The sequence below is a fragment of the Culex quinquefasciatus genome, chromosome 2, assembly GCF_015732765.1.
Source record: "Culex quinquefasciatus strain JHB chromosome 2, VPISU_Cqui_1.0_pri_paternal, whole genome shotgun sequence".
Lineage (NCBI taxonomy): Eukaryota > Metazoa > Arthropoda > Insecta > Diptera > Culicidae > Culex > Culex quinquefasciatus.
The window spans coordinates 57,436,361-57,461,906 of NC_051862.1; the positions used below are offsets into that span (position 1 = coordinate 57,436,361).

The 25,546-nt window shown below is 40.2% G+C and overlaps 2 protein-coding genes across 16 annotated transcripts in view; both read left to right on the forward strand.

Annotated features, from left to right (window-relative positions):
* LOC119766818 overlaps positions 1-25,546 on the forward strand; it is a 135,324-nt gene that overhangs the window by 78,456 nt on the left and 31,322 nt on the right. The window lies entirely within an intron of this gene.
* The window catches only part of LOC6042640 (MAP/microtubule affinity-regulating kinase 3), a 111,801-nt gene continuing 104,119 nt past the window's right edge, over positions 17,865-25,546 (forward strand). For 10 of the 15 annotated variants that reach the window (XM_038252763.1, XM_038252765.1, XM_038252769.1 and 7 more), the window contains exon 1: positions 17,865-18,716. The gene's annotated coding sequence lies outside the window, so the exon portion shown is untranslated. The remainder of the gene's footprint in view (positions 18,717-25,546) is intronic. The other 5 variants (XM_038252772.1, XM_038252773.1, XM_038252774.1 and 2 more) reach the window with 1 other exon arrangement.

The window sequence follows — 25,546 nt, forward strand, 5'->3', positions numbered from 1 at the left end:
GATTTCATGAAGATCAATATGTCGCATGATGGATCCATACTAAAATGGCCCGTTGGCGACCTCTAGGGCTCCGGGAACCGGTTCCGGATTGACCAGGTATGGTCCGATTGCACTCTAACCTGCTACGATGAGTTGGGCTTTCAATTTCATGAAGATCGACACGTCACATGATAGTTTTGTAACAAAATTGCCATTTGGCCTCCTTGGAGGCACCTGGAACCGATTCCGGAATGGTCAAATAAGGTCCAATGGCCTTTTGACCAGTTCCAGAAGGTGTGACTCGCGATTTCACGAAGATTGATATGTCGCATGATAGATTTATACTAAAATGGCCATTTGGCCACCCTCAGGGCTCCTGGAACCGGTTCCGGATTGGATAGATATGGTCCAAGGCATTCTAACCTGTTCCGATGAGTTTGGCTTTCAATTTCATGAAGATCGACTCGTCACATGATAGTTTTGTACCAAAATTGCCATTTGGCCACTTTGAAGGCACCTGGAACCGATTCCGGAATGGTCAAATAAGGTCTAATGGCCTTTTGACCAGTTCCAGATGGTGTGGCTCGCGATTTCACGAAGATTGATATGTCGCATGATAGATTTATACTGAAATGGCCATTTGGCCACCTTAAGGGCTCCTGGAACCGGTTCCGGATTGGACAGATATGGTCCAAAGGCACTCTTACCTGCTCCGATTAGTTTGGTTTTCAATTTCATGAAGATTGACATGTCACATGATAGTTTTGTACCAAAATTGCCATTTGGACTCTTTGAAGGCACCTGGAACCGATTCCGGAATGGTCAAATAAGGTCTAATGGCCTTTTGACCAGTTCCAGAAGGTGTGGCTCGCGATTTCACGAAGATTGATATGTCGCATGATAGATTTATACTAAATTGGCCACGTGGTGACCTCCAGGACTCCTGGAACCGGTTCCGGAATGGCCTGGTTTGATCCGATCGCATTCTAACCTGCTCCGATAAGTTTAGCTTTCAATTTCAGGAAGATTGACACGTCACATGATAGTTGTGTACCAAAATTGCCTTTTGGCCTCTTTGAAGGCATTTGGAACCGATTCCGGAATGGTCAAATAGGGTCCAATGGCCTTTTGACTAGTTCCAGAAGATGCATGATAGATCTATACTGAAATGGCCATGTGGTCTCCTCAGAGCTCCTGGAATCGGTTCCCGAATGGCCAGGTATTTCATGATGATTGATATTTCACACGATGGCTTTACTCCAAAGAAACCATTTGGCCTCTTAAATAACACCTGGAACCGGCTCCGGTTCCGGAATGGTCGGATATGGTCAAGTTTGACTCGAGAACATCTAAAGGCATACCTCGGATTTGGAATTGAGTTTTGTTATCAATTTCAAACTAAGAAATGTCTAATTTAACCAAAACTAACAAATGCTGTCAGTTTTCCCAATTTTTTAAGCAAATGATGCCTTCAACTAGTTACTTCCTGATGTTTACCCAACACGTTCCATCCTTTGCGGTAAACAACCCTCGCCCAGTCTGCTGTCAAATCTCACCCGACGACGTTGTCAACCTGGGCTCGCTTGATTGACAGCCGGTCATCTTTTCGGTGTGTGTGTGTGTGTGTGCCTGGCTATTTCTACCTCGCGGCACGCCACCACCGCGCCAAACATCTATATTTCTGTAAATACAGCAGAAAAAAGCTGCACAAAAAACACAACAACAACAAACGAACGAACCAACCAACGATGATGACACGAAATGGTGTTCGTTTCACTTTCTACAAGCCGGGGGGGTTGAGGCACGAATCTGACAGGCTGTGAGGGAGGGGAAGACACAACCAAATGGCCTTGCGCCTATCGGCGGTCCTCGTCAACCTGTTTGGTGGAAAATTTGCGTACAGGTCGCACAGTCAGTCAGAACGCGGTAGAGGTGCTAAAATTAAACTGACAGCATTTGGTGCGCAGCACGGAAAAAGCACGTGCACGGCGTGTCCAAACGCGAGTGACGTCAGCGAGTGGTGGTGTCGTGTTTACGTCCCGGTTGGGAAAGCAAGCAACGCACACACACATGCTGGCAATAAATTTAGAAGAGAAGAAAAAAATGCTGCAAGTCGATGGGGAACCCGTTAAGTGATGCGTGCTGTCAACGGACGCTGCTGGATATTGATATTTTCGTGTGTAATTAGCAGCTTTGAGTGCCGCTATATGCATGCTGGCAGTTGTGCAAGCCGACGACGATGGTTGGAAACTAATTCTCGGCCTCTCGGTAATTGCCATGCCGCGCCGAAATTGGATTTTGAAGTGGAAACTTGTTGCCCGGCGAGGCCAGTCGAGAAACCAATTTCCTTTCTCATGGCCCAAAATTGTGACGCACGTGCAGGCACTCTAATAACCTCGAAATGGACAAGAAAAACTCATATGCAGTGACTGACAGGACAGCATTTTGACAGCATCGCCCTAGTGCGTCATACCACTTGTTTACGGGTTCGCAAAAATGCTGCCAGTTTTCTTCTCATGTTCACACGGAGAAAAAAAAATGAACCAAACTGACAGCACCGTGTGCAACCACTCTCTCGCTTGGTTTGGTTCACTTTCTTTCGACCATGTCCAATAGCCGGCGCCGGAGCCTTTCTACGGTGCTGACCTGGATCAGTTTGGAAATTTTTACACCGAGCTTTTGGTTGCGTAATCTCGGTAGTGATACCCGAATTTGGGTTTTGCGTACAAACTCTCGCGCGTGCGGAAGCTGGCAAAAAGTGTTGCGGCTGGAGAGAGTGAATTTTCCGCGTAATTGCGCTGCAAGTGTGATTTGACGCTGTTTATATCAATAACTGTGATAAAGTGAAATGCTGTCAGCTACTTTTCTTGAAAATGTTTACTATCTTATTTAACTTTTTGTTCCAAAAGCTCGATACCGTTGATATTCATGTTCTACGAACTGTAGAGTCATCATGTTCCATTTTAATGTCAAATGCTTGACAGTTAAATATCATGTTTGAGATTCAATAAAAAGCTGTCAAAATGTTGTATTTTATTTATTCTTAATTTATTAAATTGAAGCTTTACTGTTGTCAGTTTCTCTTTTACTGAATTGGTAATAAGTTTTCCATTAGCACAATTTTATTCAACTTCATTTTCTGCAAAATCGAGAAACATGTTTTATTTGGCTGTCGATTCCAAAATCAGCTTCAGTTCCATGTACGAACAACCCCACTCACACGCTGCCACAGTAAATTGCCAATCGAAACCGGCTTCGGTACAGTTTTCCACCGCCTTTCGAAGCATTTATATCCAAAATTCATAAAATTGCAACAAACCCCCCAATGGCCGCTACTCCTCACCCTCTCTCGTTCCACCCATCAACTGACAGCATCACCCACCGCAGTGGAGCGCATGCTCCAGTTATCCGCGTAATTGCGCCAACAGTAGCCCCTCATACCTTTACATATGTGCAGTGTGCCACCGTTCGCACCAGCTGAAACTGACAACATTGATTGCTGTCAAGTGGGGGAGGCGCCATCATGTCCAATTTGCTGTCTAAAAATCATTTTATCGGAAAGCAAAGTGCGGTCATCCATTTGATGACAATGTATAGCGCCATAAAATGCGTGCTCATAAACAGATTTCATTGGTGCTGTCACTTTGTTTTGCCTCCGTCATGCGTCGACTAGACGCTGCTTGGCAACATCAATATTTACGAGACGGTTTCATCGTTTAATGGCATCGTTTTTATGCATCGCTTATTGCTTCATTTGGTTCGCGAGGCAAACGGAGTGAAAGAGCGAAACTGACAGCACTCCCCGTCTACCTTCCCGGTGCATTACTCATGCCTCGAGTCATCTTCACGTGTTTTCACCTTTTTTGTGGCCATCCAACGATTAACCTCGTAAACTGCGAAGAACGGGGCTAGCAAGGCGCAAACTGACAGCATCGGCTCTCCTGATGCTTCTCACACGAAAAGCTGTCAGTTTTTACCATTCGTTCCTCGTGCGCTCGTTTTATGTCTTTTCTCGCAACAAAAAACCGGCGAAAGTTGTCACCGGAGCCTAGCATGCTGTATGTTATTATTGTTTTTGCTGTGAGCTTCCTTTTTTTTGCGCTACCTTCGCACACACTCAACTTTTTGCCGACTCTTGCATAAACCCTCCGCGCTGCACCTCGCTGACGGTCGCTTTCTAATGTGTGTGGTGTATTGTAAGGTGGAGGAGATATTTCGAATGCCGCACCGGAGAAACTGCCAGCGTTCATCTTGTGCGCGCGCGAGAAATCGCTGTCATTGGCGGTCGATTGATAGATCATGTAGAATCGACCAGCATTTTCGCGCGAAACCACTTTCGATGGCCACCGACGACTTTCAGTAATGCGTGAAAATTGCGGCAATCGGACAGCGTTAAGGAAAGTGACAGCAAACTGGTCGTTATGATGTAACGGTTGCTGATGCCGGCCTTAATGGATGGTGGTGACGTTTTGGAAAGCTGCGCCTGCGAGAGTTGTCGTGACGAATGTGTGGACAGTTGAGACGGTTCAAAACGTCTGGAAATGGTGAATTTTCGTCATGCCTAGCTGATACAACACTTCATCTTATTTTGACAGCATGATGAATGCATCTTTTATTTTAGGGATCGCTAGTTTAACAAGTGGTTTAAAGTTATTGATGGCATGAGTCGCTAGGTTAACATTAAAATAAATATACAAAATGCTGTCAGTTTAGAATACCTTTTCTATGGCTTCTACCTGTTCTAATGTACCAACCCATGCATGGTCTTCTAGCCAAACCATTACCCAATCACGTTCTGCAAGACCAGTTCCCCACCGTGTGTCATTCAGGCATCGCGCAGACACCGCGCAACGATCAACAAACCCGTCGTCACTCCCCCCCTTCTTGCCGTCCTTCTTCAGCGATTCAGCACCTCCTCGTCGTCGCCAATCCTTCGTAGGTGCGCGCACAACCTCGCATGAGTCATATCCTCGAAGCCACAAAACCAGATTTCAAGCACACACACAGCAATCTCGGCTCAAGTGCTTGTGCGCCTACTCAACCGTTACGGAGGGGGCTCCAAGCACTGACCAGCAACACACACACACACGCGAACGTGCAAACTTGAACCGAAAACTCGTTTTCTCCACCTTACCTTTTGAAAGAAGGAAGCTGACAGTCTCGCGCAAGCGAGAGAGCGAATGCTGTCAGCTTGCGCTGAGATTGCTCTCCGTAAAATTTTCGCTCGCTCTCTTTCAGAGAGCGGGCACTCACTCTCTCGAGTTCTCTCTCGCATGCTGTGAGTTGTGCTGTCAGTCTGGTGAGTTACGCTGCGGGGTAGCATACCGATAGGCGTTTTCCCGGAGGGCATGCTGTCAGCGGGTGGTGGGTCAAATCGGGTTTTTGTTTTGGTGTGGACTGCGACGAATTGATTACTTTTGAAGTGGTCGTCGTCGCAGCAGATGTCGTTCGATTATGGTTATGACTTTTTGATGGAGATAGCAGACGATGGCGGCGTCGTTTTTCTGGGGTTGTCAATTTAAAATCGGTCAGATTCTAGCTGTTTGTGGGATTCAGATTGAATTGCGGAAACTTTTCCAGAAAATGCTGTCAGTTTGATTGAATCTTTGAAGCACCTTCGCGCTGCAATTCAAGATGCTGTCACCTCAATTGAACCTAATTAAGTGACAATTGCCCAGCAGCCCGTCTGGTTGTCCAACTATTCTTGTCGCCAATTGTCGATTGAGGTTCACAATGCAATCAACAATGTTACAGCCTGGTACACAAACAGAGTGACAGCGAAATAACGGGTGTGAGGACTTCCCTTTTCGGGGTGGTGTTTTGCATACATTTCTAGCAGCAGCGTTGACGTCGATTTGCATGCACACGGCGGTTACCTCGCATGAATCTCAATTAGAATACAAACAGCTCACAGCAACGGCGGGTAGACACGAAGAGTTGACTTCCCTTTCGAATGGAGAGGAAAAAAGCTGCACTTTCTGTTTATTGTGTCACGGTTTAGTTTGTTTTGTTTCGGGAATAACTGTTGACACCGTTTTTGTTGGGTTAAACTGACAGCATGGAAACGCTACTAGAGTTTAGATGTTCCCATTGATGTTTGTTTTGTGTGGAATAGTGTTTTTCGTCTATTTAACTCAATTTTACATTTTCCAGCGTTTCGGCGTCCATTAGTGCCTTCCTTAAGGTGAACTTTAAATAATTTATTTTGACAGCATCACATTTTTTTTTAATTAATCGAATGAAACCTCATACGCTCACTCTACAATGTAACAACGGTCGTACATGATGAATTGATCAACCTGCCCGACTGACAGCACCCGCTCTATGTCCCTCGAGTACAATCCGAAGTCATTTAGTCACACAACGATAAGCAGTAATCGCCCGAAGCACGTTGCCATATTAACAACCCCGCGTGCGTCCTACGACCTGTTCCGCCCTCCATCTTCCGGAGACAATCCAAACAGACACACGACAGATAAGCGCACAGCTTTGTGGATTGTACAAAGAACGTCGTCGTCGTAGGGAGGCTGTAAATCACGTCGTCACAGTCCCGCACATTTTCAGCACTGTTATCAACACGCCTGTAAAGTCTATCCCTCTCGGGATACCGGCACCCCTCTCGGCTGTCAGTTCCAATATTGTCGGAACTGACAGCAGGCAACTCCAAAAAACCCCTGCCCTGCGCTATAAATAGACTTTCTACGAAGTATTCAATCCCCGCGCAGCAATTCTCGGAATCTTGTCGTGTTCTGGAAATGAAGAGGCACACGTGTGCGAGGCCAATTTGCCAAGTTGACGCATTTTGCAAAACTTCTTCCGCTGGAGACGACGCCGTCCTTGAACGTGTCCGGAATACCGGCGCCTTCGGGGAGGGGGGAAATTCCGGGCCGATATGGGGTGGCGAAACAGCCGGCGCCAGAGCTGATGATCAGGTATTGATTCACTGTCACAGTTCGTGACGAAGTGGGTGCGGTTGGAGTGAAAGGAATTTTGATTCACTTAGATGCTGTCAAATTGATTGCTGGGTCATTCAAAGTGTCCCGGAATACGTACCTGTAAGTCTTCCACCTCTTGGTCAAACTTGAACTATGTGGCTCAGTTTTGGGACGGTATCCAAAGCGTCCTGAAATTCAGAACTTCAAATCTGCCGCTGTAATTTACCAATTTTACTAAGTTTAGAAGAGTTCTTCATTTCCAGAGCAGTCTCCACGACCTTTTGGAAACAATTAGCCTCTGTGGCTCACATTTGGAGTCTTCTGGGTCTTCCAAAGTGTTCAAAAATTTTGTAGAATTGGAAACCCAAATCATCTAAAAAATGATCATCAGGGTTCATCGCGTTATCGAAATGAACTTGCTAAGAAGCATGTTGTAAACAGTCCTTCTGGGTTTCAAAATTTGTTCCAAAACTTTGCTGTCAGTTTTAAAACAAGCCAAAATTTCAGCACATGTCCAGGCCAAGCCTTCCCTCAATCTTATCTCGTGACAAACAACATCTTTCGAGATCTCTCACACGTCCGGAACGTGTGCGTTGTTTTGAAGATGCGTTATCAATTTATTTGAACAGCTTAAAATAGCGCCACCTAATCAGCGTTCTCCAAACAGTGTCCACCACAAGAACCGCAAATTTGTCGGAAAAAACATCCCAATAAATGTCCAATTAAAGCGTGTTTTCCAGTCCATTTCCCTCCACCGCAAATAATCGAATTACATCCCGATTCTGGTTTCCTCCCCCTCAGGCCAGTTGACCTTCGCGGAGAGCCCTGCTGAACTTTTTTAAAAATTCCATTTAACTCGAGCGCAACGCGCGCTCGCTCCAGCGTGTGTCATTCGATGTTATGAATTTTAATTAATTTATAAAAATACAGAAACGACATCCTACCTCCCGGGCGTCAGTTTCGCGTGGATGGCGTTATTTTTGCACGCAGCATTTCTGTCCGGTCCGGGTTGTCCTCTGCAAATGGTGATTCAACCCGCGGAATTGCCCGTTTTGGGTATAAAACGAACGGAACGCCTCCACACACCGGCGCGGAACCGTGATCACAAGAAGAGCTGTCATTTATGGTGAGCATTTGCCACGGAGGGAAAAAAGGTTACGTTTGTTGTGAATTTTGCACGGCGAAAAATGGAAACTGACAGCCCTCAAGAAAATAAATTCGTGAATATTGACAATTAGCTTTGAACAGATTTCAAAAATATTGTGTAGTTTATGGGAAATTGACGAAAAAAGAAGCGTAACGCCTCCGTGTACTCACTTTATTCATGAATACTGTTCATGTTAACATGAACACAAGACACTTTGATTAATTAACACTGCCTCAATAGCAACGTTCTTAAAACTCTGTCCAGTGTTTTTATTCATGATTTCATGTGTTCATGTTTACATGAATAGTATTCATGAATAAAATGAATACACGGAGGCGTTACGCTTCATTTTTGGTCAATTTTCCTTAAACTCACATTTTTTTTAAATCTGTTTAAAGCTAATTGTAGATTGAAACAAGACTAACTAATTACAATTTTTCTTCGTGCGTTCCGAGTTCAGCACGGACGTTTTCGCGGAATCTTCGCGAGCGGGCTGCAGCCAAGTTGAACGCCTCACGCTTAAGTAACGCCTCGATCACCTTTCCGAGGCATGACTAAGCTCGTCAACTACTGGACAAGCAAGATTCACCACTTGTCACAACGGCAAACAACCGAACGGAACGTGTCCGGTGCAAGTCACGGTTCAGATTTCGATTGCGTGCTGTCCGGACTACGGGCGTTGTTCAACCGAGCGGCAACGTCTCGGTCCCCCCCGAGAGGTGACCTTCTTCAAGTTGACCGCACGGTATATCCGAACAAGTTTTAGGTCATTTCGACGAGTCACTTTTTCAAATTCGATGAAATGACCCACCGTGCAGGTTCGCGTGTGCACACCGTACCGGCTTGCGATTCATCTTGACGCGGAATAGCACAGGTCATCGCGACACGCCAACGACTTCCGACCAGCCCGAGTCGCCGTCACCAAGTTTGAGATTTATTGATTTAGGTGAAGGACTCGCGATAAGTCCGTACCGACGATGATGATGCAGAAAGGCAGCAATTTCAGTTATTCCTCGAGGTCGACCCGGAGGAAGGTCAACCTTCTCGGAAACTGGGGCACCAACCAAGAAGAAATACGTACAAGTTGGCATTAGGCGCGCACCGTTTCTCCAAGGTGATTCTGTTTCCGTTTTCTGCATGCTTATCGTCGCGGCGCGTAATCATCATCTGGTTTTATTATGATGAAGCAGCGGAAGCAGACACCATATCCGACCGAACCGCAAAGCAGGCATAAGAGCAGCGAATTTCTGCACGATGAGTGTTGTGCCGCGTGCGCGCTTTGTACCTACATCACAATTATGCTTGATTTATTTTATTGAAGCTTTCTTCTTGGCTTGTTGTTACTGATTCCCCCGGCCCTCCCATATTGCTCTCAGAATGCTGACTGAGGAAAGGCGAAAATCCTTGACGCAGTTTCGTACAGAATGCGTGGCCTTGAAGTGCGAGTTCGAAGTCGTTTGGTTTGAGTTAGATGTTGGTACACCCAAATGAAAATTGTCTACAATTAATGGCATACAGAATTCCAATATCCAATAACTGTGACCGGCTACGAAATTATGGAAAACTTTAGGGACCATCCATAAACCACGTGGACACTTTAGGGAGGGTACGGCGATTGTCCACGATCCTTACAAAAAGGTTAATTTTGTATGGACAATTGTCCACGAAGGGGGGAGGGGGGTTACAGAATCCTAAAAAAGTGTCCACGTGGTTTATGGATGGTACCTTATGAGATTTCGTCTTGTGTATACATAATTTATTAGTACAGTCCCAATATCAATTCAAATTTGACTAAAATGAGGTCGCAGAAATCGTATTCAATGTTTAAAATAAGAAAAGAAAAAAACGAAAAAAGTTTTTTTTGGGCGTTATTCGAATATCCGGAATTCCATATAAACCTTCGGATAATCGAAACTTCGAATAATCGAGGCTTCGGATAATCGAGTTTGGGCTGTAACAAGAAATCTACGGGTTCAAGGTTCAACTAACAGTAGAGCGATTCTCTACGAAATCGGTCTTTTAATCCGACTGAAACTTTTTTGTGCCTTCGATATGCCCAAAGAAGCCATTTTGCATCATTAGTTTGTCCATATAATTGTCCATACAAATTTGGCAGCTGTCCATACAAAAATGATGTGTGAAAATTCAAAAATCTGTATCTTTCGAAGGATTTTTTTGATCGATTTAGTGTCTTCGGCAAAGTTGTAGGTTCGGACAACAATGGGAAAAAATGTTACACGGTAAAAAAATGGTGATTTTTCATTTAATTTTATGTCACTAAAACTTGGTTTACCCAAAAAAAGACTATTTTAATTTTTTTTCATTTTTCGATATGTTTAGAGGACATCAAATGCCAACTTTTCACAAATTTCCAGGTTGTGCAAAAAATCTTTGATCAATTTATGATTTTTTTAATCAATACTGATATTAAAAAAAAAATCGAAATATTGGTCGCAAAAATTTTTCAACTTTATTTTTCGATGTAAAATTAAATTTGCAATCAAAAAGTACTTCAGTGAAATTTTGATAAACTGCACCGTTTTCAAATTAAGGCCATTTTTAGGTGACTTTTTTGAAAAAAGTCGCATTTTTTCATTTTTTTAAATTACTGCACATGTTTGCCCACCTTTGAAAAAAAATGTTTTTGAAAAGCTGAGAAAATTCTCTATATTTTGCTTTTTTGAACTTTGTTGATACGACCCTTAGTTGCTGAGATATTGCCATGCAAAGGTTTAAAAACAGGAAAATTGATGTTTTCTAAGTCCAACCCACCATTTTCTAATGTTCTAAATTAAAAAAAAATAAAAACTGCGACTATTTTCAAAAAAGTCATCTGAAAATGGATTTAACTGAAAACGGTGCACTTTATCAAAATTTCACTACAGTATTTTTTGATTGCAAATTTGATTTTACATCGAAAAATGAAGTTGAAAAATTTTTGCGACCAATATTTGGATTATTTGAAAAAATCAGTATTGATTAAAAAATTCATAACTCGGTCAAAGATTTTTTGCACAACCTGGAAATTTCTGAAAAGTTGGCATTTGATGTCCTCTAAAACATATCAAAAAATGAAAAAAATAAAAATAGTTTTTTTGTAAATCAAGTTTTAGTGACAAAAAGTTAAATAAAAATCAACAATTTTTTTACCGTGGTACATTTTTTTTCCAGTGTAGTCCGTATCCATACCTACAACTTTGCCGAAGACACTAAATTGATCAAAAAAAATGGAAAATAATTATGTTTCAAGCACCTTAAAGCTCAAGCATTTTTGCTTTAAACTGTTGGTTAAATCAATATTTCCAGTACAAATTTTAAGTTCGAATGCTGGAATTGTGATAAACTGGAGAAAAATTAATTTTTAGGGAAGACCTTGACAAAAAAAAATCTTAGAAATATTCTCAATTGTCCCAAATATTTGTTTTAAAATTGGAAAGTGCAATTTTCCTCTTTTTTGAAATCTTAATCTACATTGAAATAAGACACATTTTTCAAGTAAAATGACATACTTTTCTGACATAAAATCTGTGCACTATACACAGAAAAAAAAATTATTTTGAATGGTTGAAAATTTGATAGGTTCAATATCACCTCTTTTTGCGTAATAAACAACGCGTAAAAATTTGACCCTGATGAAAATTCACCAGTTCTTGATGCAATATTACACTTTTTTTTTGACACAAAATCTGTCATCATTCCCTGATTTCAGATGTAATATTGCATTGCTTTTTTGTGATGGGTAATAGTATTTTTGAATTGAAGAAAAAATTGATTTCCCAGGATTAGAGAATGATGCATATTTAGACGAGAACTAATAGAAATATATTTAAAATCAACGTTCTATATTTTCAACAGTCTCATCAAATGATAGAAGTAAAAAACTTGCAAAAACCAAGAATACGTGGATGTTTACTTTCCAGAAAATTCATCAAAAGTGAGCAGACCTTGGAATCCAGATCAATCCCAAATCATACTCCAGTTTCTTGGAGCAGGTGCAAGCCAAAACCGGTTCTCCAGGGGCAGTTCTTCGCAGCTTCAGCTGACATTCACCAAAAAGTGCAAGTTCTTGCCAGCTGCTGTGTTTCGAAAGCGGTATCAGCCCAGTATGTTTGCTGTTGATAAAAGTCAAAAAAGGGGGCGTTCGGATTCTGCGGTTATCTGTTGTGACGCAAGAGTGCTGTAAACACATGTAATTAGTTTGTTGCATTCAACCAGAAAACTGTTGCGTTAAAATCGGGAGAAAAATGCTCTCGACTGACAATTTGAGAGCATTTTACTCTCAGATGTTTTGAGTTGTCTAGACGTTTCCAGAACTGGCAGCAATCACCTAAATCAACATGTACTCAACCTCTCGGACTAATCAACCATCACCGGACAAACCCGTAAAATCTTCCATTATTCGAGAGTGCTTCGAATCCCCCGAATTTCCAAATCTTCCATATTTGCGGTTCGCAAACATCGTTTTCCGCTGGTGTCTGTCTGCAGCAGCAATACGTCAATGCGGATTAGCCCGCGCCAAATCGTTGAACTCGCGTTTGGACTCGGAGTCGCTTATCACCGGACGCCTCTCATCAATATTGACATATTTTCGTTCAAGTCTCGGGCGGCTAAGAGGGAAAGAGAGACTTCCTGAAACTTTCCCTCTCCACAATCAGAGTGCGTGCGGTTGCAAAAAAAGATTTCCGTTCGAACCAATCATGTCACGCGGAGAAGTGCTGACAGATTTGTTCAATTTCAATTCTGTTGTTGCCAACTTTTGCAGAAAAACAACCTCCAGTGTGTTTACCGTAACGTTTCGTGCGCTTGGTAACTGTGCCGCTGTGTTTGTTTACCGTGTGCGCGAAGAATTCTGTAGACTTTAAATCTGATGGTATCGCACTCTCTCATTTCCTCCTCTTTGGACTTCATGAAGAGGTGCAGATTGATTGTTTAAATAGCATGCGAGGAAGAATTCGAAGCGAAGAGGAAGAAGCAGTGCTGCCAGTGTTTAAATTCCGTATGCATAAACAGTTTTGCAACTCTCTCGGTTCCTCGCTCCCCTTGTTCGGAATTTCAGTCCGACAAGTTCGTCATAAAGCTGAACCTCACCAAATTGTGTGAGTTTGGGTGACAGTTTTTTATTTCGAGAGAATGACCACCAACCCAACATCAGTCAGCACTATCTCTCCATTCTAGGCCAATTTAGTTACCGTCGTTGACGCGGTCGCTGTTTTTGTGAGTCAATTCTGATCAATTTGCTGTGTTGCACTGCGCCGCTCCTATACCTCTACCTACTCTAACGATGAGGAAGCGGTTATAGAACGCGCGAGACTTGCTGCAAACAAGCTTAAATTAGCATAGTTTATTAGTTTGATACGCGATATGAGTCCGTGAAGGCGTGTGTGAGAGTGTGGTTGTTTGACGTCTGATCTTTGCGCTCTCGCGAGAGCGAGCGCGAGAGTCAAAACAAACTTTTGTCCAACAAAAAAAAAAAACAAAACGAGCGGAAAAGTTTCACATGTTTGTCACCACAGCGCTTGAACCTGCAGTGATCCGTTGTAAAGTTTGGGGTTGGGTACACCTTGCTCGTTCGCTCTCACTCTCAACGTTTGACCTCTCGCCTCTCTCAACTCTCACCTGATTCACGAGACAAGTCGTGAACGTGATCTGGCTGAGGCTTGCAATGTACGGTAAACATACGAACTCTCTTTGACTCTCTTGATTCGCTCTCCCCTTCTTTGTGCTGTGCATAGTGGAATAACTACTAGCTTGTCGATTAGATCAGATCGCCAACAACTGACCGTGCCGTGGTGTTTACATGTGTTGTTTTTGTACCTCCCTCGCGCACCGACTAGGTGTGTGAGTTGTTCAACCGAAACCGTGGTTGATGGGATGTGGAGACGGTGGTGTATTTTGCGGTATTTTATTCCTAAAAAATTATTGTTTTACTTATCACCTACAATTTCTCTGGCGGTTGGATTCGCAATCTAAACGTCATCCAAGGTTCCTTGGAGTAGAAGGAGTTTGGGTGCTCTCCCCATTCGAGCCTTTGGACAAAAGACCGGAGGGTCGTTAATGTGTATGGTTTGACTTTTTGTTATAAAATTCAAAATTAGTTTTAATAAATACTTTATACGGATAAAAAAATCAGTTCAAAAGAGCATTTTTTGATTAATTTTATTACAAAAACTGAAATTACCAACAACCGTATATATTAGGGTGGGTACGTTTTTGAAAAAAAGTTCTTGGATCAAGTTTTAGTATGGTTCCCCTTGTAGGGCAAGCCCATAGGGACTTTCATGCCAAATATCAGCTCATTTGGTTGTAAACTGGCTGCGCGCATCAGGGTTAAATTTTACTTGGGAATTACTATGGGAAATTGGAACTTTTTCTTCAAACGCTCCTACAGGTCTGGGAAAATCACGCGCCAACTTCTGGTATGGTCAGGCCTATGGGGAATGGTCTGGAGAACACTTTTCCCCAAGAGAGCATATGGATTCGTTGTCCCTAGACCTGGCGCATCGACAAAACATCCGATGTCTCCGGAATCAACGGTTTTCCCTCAAAAAGCATCAAATTTTCCTTAGCACGCTATGCAAGCTTGATGAACATCGCGACGCCATACGTCAGGCAGCTACCACGTGGTTGAAATATTTGCAAAAAAATACTAATTGCTATGCAAAGATTTTAAATTCGACTAAATAATATCAGGATTACTCGAAATGATCATTTTCTACTTAAAAAAAGGTTTGCAATTAAATATTCCAGCCGTTTCTCACCCACGTGGTAGCTGTCTGACATATGGCGTGGCGGTGTTCATCAAGCTTTCATAGCATGCTAAGCAAAATTTGATGCTTTTTTAGGGAAAACCGTTGATTTCGGAGACATCGGATTGTTTGCCGATGCGCCAGGTCTAGGGACAACGAATCCATATGCTCTCTTCGGGAAAAGTGTTCTCCAGACCATTCCCCATAGGCCTGACCATACCAGAAGTTGGCGCGTGATTTTCCCAGACCTGTAGGAGCGTTTGAAGAAAAAGTTCCAATTTCCCATAGTCATTCCCATGTAAAATTGAACCCTGATGCGCGCAGCCAGTTTACAACCAAATGAGCTGAAATTTGGCATGAAAGTCCCTATGGACATGTCCTACAAGGGGAACCATACACAGCTAAAAAAGTAGTAATCCAGCTGCGTGTAAAAGGCCTCGGTGTAAAATAAATATTGCATTATTTTATGCAATTTTATGTAATTTTACACCCTGAAATATGTAGCCCGTCACTATGGGAAACCTACTTGACCGAAATGTCAAATCCATATATGTGTTTATCCTTAAAGCTTTTCATCGGTATGATAGCCGAGTGGGCTAAGGCGCCAGTCCTTACTGTTGGTGCTGGGTTTGAATCCCGTCGGTTGCAACTTTTTTTTGTGTTTGCAAAAATTGTACATGCAGTGTTTAATATTAAGTGTTTATTTTGACGGAGGTGATGTGCATGCTTTTGCATGCGATTTTACCATCGGATTTTTTGCTGTGTACTAAAACTTGATCCGAGAACTTTTTGTAAAACGTACCCACCCTAGTATATATTTTGTATGTTTTAGAAGACCAAATAGGCATCCTCTGAGCACTCTAGGAGTATGAAAAAAAATCAAAAGATATATTATTCTGGAAAACAAATGATTTTTTAAATATTGAAAACAACTCAAAAAATCATAGTATAAATAAAAAAGAGATTGAAAAAAAGCCCTTCAAAACAAGTATTTTGGATGTTTTCAAACAGTGCCCATGTTAGTCGATGCATTTTTTATATTTAAAAAAATTCGTGAAGAATTTCTTTAAATACTACAAAAATTGGACAAATCTCTGCTAACATTTCAAATAGCCTCATAGAGCTTCGAACAGACTTTAGGAAATGATTGGTTTCATTTTCATTGTTTAAAATTGTTGTTATTTTAAAGAAATATCAAAAATCATATCAGTAAAATAAAGTAATTTTGTGTCCAATAGATTTTGTAAATAGAAAAATAAAATAGAAAAAAAACGTTTAGAAAATTTGAAAGAAATCAAATTATAAAAATGACAAAATTAATTTCCAATAATTTGTATTTAGCCTATTTCAAATATGTATAGGCCAATGCCAATGCAATTGTTCCGAAAAATAGGGGGCAAATATGTTAGTTTCTTAAAATGTAGATTTGTTATTGAATAAGATCGATCGATTAGGAACTATTTGAAATAAAGTGTTTTACGTTTATTGTTATGTTTTTAATTAAATAATGTACATGCACATTTGCATAAATTTCTTGGTATTTTTTTTTCTATTAATCGAGCAACAAAAACTTAATGTTAGGAAAATTTCGAAAATTAGCCTCAAAATGTTTGTTTTGAAAAGCTTTTAATTGTTTTTTTTTAAAGACTGATTGTTTATGATAACTCTATAAATCACAGTAAACGATGGTAAAATCGCATGTAAAAGCATGCACATCACCTTTGTGCAAAAGACACTTAATATTACACAGTGCATGTATTTTTTTTTGTAAACACAAAAAAAGTTGCAACCGACGGCATTCAAACCCAGCACCAATAGTAAGGACTGGCGCCTAAGCTCGCTCGGCCATTAGACCGATAAAGAATGGGAAGGTTAAAAGTATTGCCAAATTTCACAAAATTATTCAAAAAAAATTAAATGCAGTCCTTTTATGCGCAGCTAGATTAGTACTTTTTTACTTTGTAAATTAAAATGGGCCGAGAAAGGGGAATATTTCCCCTAATTAGTAATTTTTATTTAAAAATTTTGTTTGATGGTTTTTTTTAATGTTTTTTATGAACAATTTTTGTTTTGAAATCGTTTTTTGTGTAAGGAATACCTATTATCTGTAACAGTCGGGAATACTATTCTAGATTCTGGAAAAGTTGGGCAAATTTCTAGAATTCGAATATGGGATTTGAGTGGCCAAACTGTTTTTGGCAATGACAGGTAAAATTCATTGGCAATAGAAATCCTTTTTGCAAAATGTTATACAGATATTATCCAAAATTTTATTCAGAGATAATCAAAATTTTTCTCACAAAAATATGGGGCAGTATATTTTTTTGTAAAGAACATGAATATTCTGGAAAAAACTTGTACAATCAATAAAAAAAAACTATAAAGAATTTGTGATAATAATGTCAATCCAATGAGGCAATTTCAGACTTTTCACAAATTGCAGATTTTGTGACCACAAATACTAAAAAAAAAGTCGTACGAATTTATCATGAATTCAATTTGCAATTTGTTCAATAATTATCAAAACATTTTAGGATAGTTTTGCTCCAAAAACTAGTAAGTTATGGTTGAAAATATGTTTGATTTTCATTAAAAAAAGTACCAATTTTTTTCTAAACATAAAAAAATCCTTTATCATTGAGTTCATTGAACTCTTCTCATTCCCCCAAAAACATCTCAAAATTACACCTTCCTTCGAACCCACCGTGCCTCTCGTTCGTTGTTTCAACCGATTAACTACAACAACTGTTATAAGGGGAGACAGAGAGAGAGACTCTCTCTCTCCACATCCGCAGCAGAGAGCCCCTCAACCTGGCGGGGGAAGAGGGCACGCGAGGGGGGTCAGCCCAGTCCAGCTATTGAATTGAAAGAGAAACCGTCCACACACTAGCCCAAGCAACTATTCAAGCCGACCGAGAGGGCGGAATCAACCTCGACCATGCGAGTCTCGTCGCGGTGTGAACGCGCCCCAACCAACCGAAGCACGGAGAGCGAGAGTGAGTCGTGCTCGTGTGGGAACGACGCTGTGTGAACGCTGCTCTCGCCAACCCAAAACAACGGAATCCGCGGCATTCTGCCCTCGGTAGGCCTTCGGAGTGGGCGAACCAAACGTACGCGCGCGAGACGGTCCGTAACGAAACGAAACTATACTCTACAAGGAGGAGGAACCTGGCCTGGCTGTGTAACACGCGACGGTCAACGGAATTTTTGTGGGAGCAGGTCGAGCGAGCGAACGAGCAGTGCTTCCCGTAGAGGCGTCCAGAAGTGCGTCCGCTAGGTCCGTGATCCTCCGTGGAAATAGTGCGTGGAGTGCGAGCGAGGTTATGTAACAAACCCTACGACGGTAGCAGCAACGCGAATCTCCGCCAAACGGTGTCAATTTACAAGTTTTACCAAATTTTTGAGTAGTTCGAGTAGTGTGGGTAGTGAGAGTTTTATATACCTGTGAGCGATATCTGTGATCCCCGAACTTCCCGCAGGGAAGCGAGTTTTTTTTTTTTAATTGAAACGAAGAAGAGCCAGCTTTAATAACGAGCGAAGATCAAACGAATCAAGAAATTCAGCTAGAGAAGCGGGCGAGCTGTTTATTATTCCAGTGTGGGCGCGGATCACCTTGATACGAAGATCCAGCAGTGGAACCTAGAAGTGTGTGTAGTGGGGCACGAAAAAGCTTGATAGCTCTGTGTTTGTTGGCAGATCGTGTGCACGATCGCGCGCGGGATTAAGCTAATTTACAATCATTCCCAACCCGGCGCGAGAGATATACTCGTCGCGAAGAAGTCGTCGAGTGCAATTGTACGCGCAGAGGAAGCTCAGGTGTCGAAGTCGCTGTCGGAGTTGGCGTGATTAAGTCAGCAAATATTTGCGTTTTCAGAGAGCTCGAGCTACACGGGGCAACACCAGCATCAAGTGAATATCTCCTCAAGTTGCGGATCACACTCGATTCCCATCGTCCGAATGGAGCACAACAAAGGCAATCTTTCCACGCGTTCATACCTGTTTTTGACCCGTAGACCGCATTCCACAGGGATCCGTCTCCAGCTGCTGCTGATAATTATAACGAGAGGGCCGAGAACCGGTTTTTGAAACGCCCCAAAATTGCACACCCCTCTGACTCTGTGCGACACGACTCGGACCCACAACCCTCGGTTGAAACTTAAGACTATCATTATCCAATCGACCGTTTTATGGGGCTATCATGCGACATCAATCCAGCGAAGAGAGACCAAAAAAATCGTCATTTTTGTGGGGAGGCTGCTGCAGCAAAATAAAACTCCTGTGACGACGACGAGTTCTCCGTGTAACCTTGACCGGGGAACATCTGAGAGCAGCTACCTCCTACAAGAAAAAAAAAACAAACGAACCTCCAACTTTGCAGCAAATTTATTCAAATCGGTTCCTCCCCCGGGTAGAATTGGACGTGGGCCATCTTCGGCCCGAACAAAAAATGGGCCATCATTTGATTTTATGAGAATGTGACCTCAATCACTCTGAGGTGGTGGAGTTTCGGATGGTCGGACGGCTCCCCTCCCCGCCAAAACTTGCGCGAAAACTAACTTTTTGCCGGTGGGGTTGATTGTTTCATAATGTATTATTTATGAGCCGATGCGACGTTCCGGCGATAAATGACTTACGCGGGTCATTTGAGGCAACATAACCTCCTTGCAAAAGTTTGCGGGTTCTCTTTGCGGAGCAAAGATACTTCTTGGGAAGTTTTTCCCGGTCGTTTGGGAATCGATCGATGGAGAAGACGTACGGACGAGGCACGTGTTTGAAATATTGCAGTGTTTTGAGGGTAGCAAGGATTCAGAGAAGGTTTTGGCAGAAGAAACAGAAAATAAAATAAATGTAACTTGTTAAACCCTACTAATCCAAAAAAATGGGATTAAATTAAAACCCTTTTTTAGCTTACCGCGTTGTAAAAGAATGGTTTGATAGGATTTTGTTGGGCTTTTAATAAATTTGAAAAAAAAAAAGCAAATGAAAATTTTCTTTGCCGATTTGAAGAACTTCGGATCGAAGAACACACACAGTAAATATTGTGTAATTTTGGAACATGGAAAATTTGTCGGTGTAATATTATCTTTTATGATGTAATATTACCGTAAACCGGGGTGAATTTGATAGGATTTCAATATGTTTTTGGAATATTTTCCAACCGGTAAGGCCACACAAAGTCCATGCACTTTTTTGGAAAAAAAAAGTTTTTTCAATAGTGTTTAGAAAAATAGTTACGTTAAAAATTCATAGTTTAAATTCCGGGGTTACTTTGATAGTCATACTTTTTCTTGTTAAAATCATATTTAAGATGTTCAAAATTTATGTGTACGTTTAATGTACCATCACTAAAGTAACTGATATAGTTTTCATGAAAAAAAATCAATTTTAACAATTTTAAGATTTTAACAAAATACACATAAATTTTAGGTAAAATTGTTGAAATGTCAGAATTTTACCTGAAATTTGTTAAAACTATTTTTGTTTATAAAATTATCGATTGATATTGCATTCTATATTGAATTCGAAGCACGAATTACAAGTTTTCACATTTTACATGAAATTTGTGCAACTGAAATTGCCTATAAATTCGGAGATTTTTTTAATTGTGTTTCAAAAACACATACTATTTATTATTTACAGACTAATTTAACTTTCTCCTAGTGGAAAATTGTCAAAGGAATCTGAAAAGGCTTTCCATTTTCCGATTCAAAATCATGTTCATTGAGAAAATCATGACACTTTGAGAAGTTTAAAATAATGACTTTCATGAACATTTTCTTAACTATAGTTAACCTACCTTTAAAAATTTTATGAAAATTCCTTCTTGAGATACTTTGAACACTTCTCTACCAAAGCAGTATGATTCTAAACCATTTCGTAAAAATTTAATTGTACTCTTCAAATTGCAGAAAAAAATCGCAAACCTATCAAAGTCCCCCGGCTATCAAAGTCACCCCGTTTTACGATTCCTCAATTTAGATTTAAAAAGTGGCAAAACGCTGGAATAGTAATGATTTTACACATTTTGAGTGGTTTTAGTGGTTTTGTGACATAAAATATGTACCCATATTACATATTAAAATGATTTTTTACTGTATAGCTGAAAATATTTTATCTATAATTTTTCTTGATGTTTCACGTCAAAATCGTAAACATCAATTAACAGGATTCTCTGGAATATTTTTTTTAAATGTGTGTTTTTTATGCAAAAAACACACAATTTTGAGATTACGCTTATTTTGCTACACAGCAAAAAATGTTGAATTTTGGAATGTTGAAAATTTGGATGGGAATATTACCTATTTTTTGAGTAATATTACTCAAAAAATGTGTTAAAATGTGAACCTGAAGAATATTCTTCAGAAACTGATGAAAATTCACCTATTTTTGATGTAATGTTACACATTTTTTTTGACACGCAATCGATCACCATTTCCTGATGAATATTACCATTTATTATTATATTACCCTAAGCGCAAAATAAACAAAATCAAAAAAATCTAATTATTTGCTCTACAGCATTGCCTTGGTGTTCTCGATTGAAAGATATCGACGTCGTCGTGCTATCTTGTCGTACCCGGCATTTTGACGTTCCGAGAAAAACGGGTTTTAATGTTTGACCTTGAATATACAAAAACGAGAGCACGCAATGTAAACAATAACAAACACGTTTTGTTTGGCTGACCATTCTGTGCATTGTCCCGAAGTTTGGTTGAAGTTGGTTGCTGGAGTCCCGAGTTATAATTAAAAATGTTTACGATAGTCTAGCTTGCACGTGCGACAAACGCATCCTGACTTTCCTGGCCTGAAATCCCTTTGGCCTTTTGTCGCACTTACATCAATTTTCATGGAGTGACAACATAGCACGACAAGATTGAAACTACTTTCATATGTAAAGTGACAAAAATGCATCTCAGGATTGAAATCGAATTTTGGGGATCTGTGAAGGTCAAAAGGTGAGGCATTGTGAGCTGCACAAAATGGCGTTCTTAACTCAATTTGGCCAAAAATGCACGTACGACAAGTTAGCACGATGGCGACGATATAATATTTTTGAAAGTTTTTGTCAACAAAAAAATGAAATAGCAAGCCATAGTTTCAACATTTGCATGGAAAAAGTGTTTTTAAATGCATTTTACACTAGTTCAGGTGTTTTGCAATCATTAGTTTTCAAAAAATGTAAAATTTGTCGAAAACAAAAATTTTAGCGAAAAAAAATGTTTTGCGATAATAAACATCGAAAATTTTCTAAAAATTATTTTTTTTTTAAAGCAACCCAAACATGCTAAATATTAATTCTAAACGAAGGGGAATGCATTTTAAATTGATTTCAACTGATATAACTTTAATTTTCATTGAAATATTGAAGTTTTTAAAAAAAAAATTGCCCCCTGATTTTTTAGGCCAACTTTGAAGGGGGGAGGGGGGTAGACTTAAAAAAAATGTACCTGCCTTAACATAAAATTAATATTTATAAAGTGAGTAACGTCAAAAAATGTTTAAAAAAGGCCTTTGATTTCTTAAATCGCTACTAGTTATTGAAAATCGATAAAATTCATCTGTCAAAATTACACGGAAAAAATCAATACTCGAAATCGTTAATAAAATTCACGACTGCGAGAACCACGAAGGAATATATTCACGTTTATAGTTCAAATGCACCATACTCATGAATAAATTCCTTCGTGGTTCTCACATTTGTGAACTTAATTCACGATTACGAGAATTGATTTTTTTCTGTGTAGAAGTATTGCAAGTCAGACTTAAATCGATAGTTTTAACTTAATTGGTTTGCTAGAAATTTAAAAACAATTGTGAAATATTGGTAAAAATCATTGATGGTATACACAGCAAAAAATGTTGAATTTTGGTACGTTGAAAATTTGGTAGGTAGAAAAATAACCTCTTTACCTCTTTTTTTGTGTAATATTACCTAAAATATGTCTAAAAATGTGAATCTGATGAATATTCACCTGAAACTCGTAAAAATTCATCATTTTCTGATGTAATATTACACATTTTTTCGACACAAAATCACGATTTCCTGATGAATATTATCATCATTTTTTCAATGTACATCAAACAATATTCTACATGAAGTACCTAAAAGCTCAAAACTAAATGTAACATGATTTAAAATATTTCGAATCGAATTAAGATAATAGTATGCTTTAAAAAAAGCTAAACAAAAAGATTTTATTATCTTCCACCATTTTGTTTGGAGAGACAAAAACTGAGAGCAGAAGAAAAATAAACTAATAAATTCAAAGATGTTTTATTTTTGTAAATTAAATTTGATATAACAAAGTTTAAATACATAAAAAACTGAACACCTGAATTTTGCATTAAATTGTTAAATACTTCACAATTATTGTACTCTAACGATAACGATTCAGAGTATATTCAAAACTGACATTAATAATATGTTCATGTTTTAAATACATGTACAATTAACTACCGGGACCGTGGTGTAGGGGTAAGCGTGGTTGCCTCTCACCCAGTCGGCCTGGGTTTGATCCCAGAAGGTCCCGGTGGCAAATTTTGAGACGAGATTTGTCTGATCACGCCTTCCGTCGGACAGGGAAGTAAATGTTGGTCCCGGTTTAACCAAGAGGTTAGGTCGTTAGCTCAGTCCAGGTGTAGGAGTCGTCTCCCTGGGTCCTGCCTCGGTGGAGTCGCTGGTAGGCAGTTGGACTCACAATCCAAAGGTCGTCAGTTCGAATCCCGGGGTGGATGGGAGCTTAGGTGTAAAAAGAGGTTTGCAATTGCCTCAACAATCAAGCCGTCGAACACCTAGTTTCGAGTAGGAATCTCGTAATCGAGAACGCCAAGGCAATGCTGTAGAGCGAATATTTTGATTTTTGACAATTAAATAGAGATTGCTTTTTCTGCTTCTATTTTTATTATTTCCTCAATAAAGTTGAGTTGTTGTTTCAAGATGAAACTACTTATTCATGGAAAATTTTAAAATCAATCAAAACTAAAATAAAAACAAATTATTCAAATAACATGCAAATTTCATCTTCGTGACATTTGTCTCTTAATGATCTAAGATTTCAAAAGTTTTTAAAAAATGTTTTCTCAATTTTAATTTAGGTCTCCAAATTATTATAGTTTCATGGAAATTTTGAAAGCTCTAAAATTAATTATAATTAATTCTTACTTCGAAACTGTTGAAACTGTAAAAAATGCCAGTCAGACATATGCAAGCTTTTTTGGAATACCAAAAATGAAATCATCATTTCTTTCTTGCTTCTGTCTCTGAAACAAATCAAGATCAGTTTTGATAGTTTCTTTGCGTTCCAAATATCCAGTTTGATAATGTTTGCAGTGAATCTAAAATATTTGATTGAAAAGCCAAGCCCCTCGTGACTGTTGGTTCTGGCAGCACACTTGACATCGTGGACGCAACCATTAGCAAGCTTTCAGCATAAATCAAATCATCCACTCGAACAGCACAAACAAACACACATACACTTTTACATTACGTTCATCATCATTACACTAATTCGCCCTAATGCCGGCGCCCAGATTCATTGGGCCGAGCGCAATAAATCAGTTGAATCTTGCAGAGTGCAGGTGTGCTTTAGCAAGCAGTCAGTCGTCCCCCAGCTGACCCGATGGTAAAATTTTCAGACCCCGAGCCCTGCACTCGTCAGCTGTGAGGGCCGGTGTGCTAGCCCCAGCACTCATTAGAGTTGCTGTTTATTTTTAACGACCGACGTCATTTTCGTTCTCGGGCGAACGAGTCGCGTTCGCCGCCACCAACCCGGAAATGACCTAGAGAAAAACGGGGAGGCATGTTTTATCGCGCCGGATCGAGGGGTTTGGCGACTTGCAGACTGGGTCGTTCCGCGTGTAAATGCAATGTGTAGTGCAGGCAGCACACTCACTTTACAATAATAGAACCAGCCCAACCTGTTGGGAGACCGACCTGAACCCGACGCTGGGAATGCAGCCGTAAATCATGGTGTGGGTTCGTTCTGTCTGCGTACCGGTTTTTTGAAGTCCCGGACTACCGGGTCGACGGCGGGAATGGCCCTCGACGGGTCTATTAAAATTGACTTAGGTGGGCGTTGACCCTTTGAACCGTTTTCGGTTATGATGATCTTGCAAGTTCTGACAAAATTGAAACAAAAAATAGTCAAGTTTTAAACCTTTTTGAAATGTTATCGTCGACATTCAAACAACCGGATTGAATAAGTTAAATTGAGCCAGAAACACTCCCCTACGCCTCGCGGCATTCAATTTTTTATACTTTCTAGTAATGTGTGCACTAAGGTTGGTTAGAATGCCAGAGCAGTTCCGCATTCGATAGAATAACTACTTCTCATGCATTTAATCTGACTGTTTGGACTGCGTAAGGTCGCTGCTAGCCTGAAATCAACTCATTCTCAGTTGTTTTGTTTGAATTGTATTTAAAACTTCAAAAATCATTGAATTATGCCGAAAAATCTAAATTCGAGCAGCTGCTCGAAACTGCTCGAATTTAGTTTTTCTTCTAATTTTGATCGCGCTTTCAACAAATCACGATTTTAAAACTATTTTACAGACTTTCTTAGCATACAGGATATGAAAAATCACAGCTTCAATGATTAAATGATGATCGAAACAGTTAAATCAAACATAAATTGATATTGATACTTCTAACATACTGTCGCTCTCGCTTAGATGGCACCAGCCAAACATCTGCTCGTGCCAAAAGCAGGCCTAATCAAATGCATAACGATCCCTCATAA